General features: G+C 38.0%; 1 protein-coding gene across 1 annotated transcript in view; it reads left to right on the top strand.

Moving 5' to 3' along the window:
- Nucleotides 1-1783, top strand: part of LOC108244131 (NLR family CARD domain-containing protein 3) — a 1204881-nt gene that overhangs the window by 382594 nt on the left and 820504 nt on the right. The gene's annotated exons all lie outside the window — the stretch shown is intronic.

Genomic DNA, 1783 nt, shown 5'->3' with positions numbered 1-1783 from the left:
GTACATTTAGTCATGCTTAGATCTGTTTAGTTTAGCTTAGCTTATTTAGACAATTAGTTATCATTGTATCTTGTACCTGTCTGTAATTTTGTTTCTGTAACTCTGTCTGTAATTTTGTTCTGTGTTGTAAAGCACTTTGAGTCGCCTTGTGCTGAAAAGTGCTATATAAATAAATGTACCTACCTACCTACCTACTGGACAGTTGACTGTGTTCTTGTCGTGTTTTTGCATCTATTGCCTGTATAAGGAGAAAATTGTGATGGCGTCCTTTCCTCATACTTGCTGCCCTTCCACTTTGTCTCTTGTTCACATAAAACATCTACCTTCCTCCTCTGCATCATGTTAGTCAGCTCTCTACCTTTGTCTGTTATTGTCCCTATGTTTAGAGTTGCTGCCCTCAGTCTTACACCCGTGATTTTCCTCTTCTCTCTCTGTCTCCTGTAATGTTTCTGTCCTCGTATCACAAGTTGGCAAAAAATATAAGATCCAGGGATGTTTATTTTAGTCATTTTATTTATCTGGACATGTTTTTCTCTAATAAAAGAAAATTACAACCAAACAAGTGAAACCTCATTTTCACAAAAAATGCAGTTTGATTGCTAAGTGCTAAATGACTGCTAAAATTTGCTGAACAACCAAAAACTTAGTTCTTAAAACTAAAATGAGAAAAGACTAACTAAAAGTAACAAAATGCTATTTAAAGCTAAATGTAGTAAAAAAAACTCGCAAAATGCTAGCAAGAAGTTGTCGTAGAAAAAGCTAGCTAAAAATATTAAAAACCTAGCCAGGTGTATCAAAAACCTAACTTATGCGCGAGGGAGCGCGCACGGGTGTGAGCGGTATTAAAGCGTGCCTCCTCTGCGCTCTGGGAGTTTGGAAAGGGAAACAATACATAGTCATCACTGACTGTGGTGCTGTCAGCTAAGCTAGCAACGTGCCTTAACTCTTCTGCAGCTGTCTGAGACATCTCTGCTACGAGTTCACTTCCTCTCAAATGAGGCATTCTCCTAAACGGCCGACAGCGCAGACATGAACAATCGATCTGCACATGGATCCTGCTCCTTCCTGGTTATTGACCAATAGGAGAGGAGCTGGACCTAGAAGACAGCCTCCTCATTTGCATACTGAGGTAGAAAAAGCAAAAGCAAAATATATATATTTCTTCTTTTATTTTTGATTATGCCAGTTTCAGTCCTCCATATGACACGTGTATTAGTTAGTAACTTATTTATCTCTTTCTGTATATTTCAGTTACAATTCATAAATAAAACGTCTTTAGTAAAATCAAGAAATCCAGCCTTGTGCGAGGACTTCTTTTATTTTGTTCTTAGCATTTTTTTTCTTCTTCTTGACAGACTCTCTGCCTGTGGACTCTCAGAGACTCACTGTGAAGTGGTGGCCTCAGCTTTGAAGTCGAACCCCTCCCACCTGACAGAACTGGACCTGAGCCTTAATAACCTGCAGGATTTAGGAGTGAAGATTCTATCTGCTGGACTGAAGAGTCCAAACTGTAGACTGGAGAAGCTAAGGTGACTTAAATTAGAATTTGTTTTTCACTAAATGCAGTTTAAATAAGTTTTATCTTTTTAATTTATTGATTTTGGGGATTTATCTTAACATAAAATCAAAGATATTTCAATGTTTCCAACTGTCTGTGAAGAAATCTGATCATTTGTCTCNCAAAGTTCCAACCTGAAGTCCAAATGTCAGAGGGATGTTGTTCTCAGTTTGTGTAACTTTGGAAGAAGCAGACAGAATTAGTGTCAGACTGCTGAAGCTTCAT

Source organism: Kryptolebias marmoratus, linkage group LG23 (genome assembly GCF_001649575.2).
Source record: "Kryptolebias marmoratus isolate JLee-2015 linkage group LG23, ASM164957v2, whole genome shotgun sequence".
NCBI lineage: Eukaryota > Metazoa > Chordata > Actinopteri > Cyprinodontiformes > Rivulidae > Kryptolebias > Kryptolebias marmoratus.
This window is presented reverse-complemented; position numbering and strand designations above follow the sequence as displayed.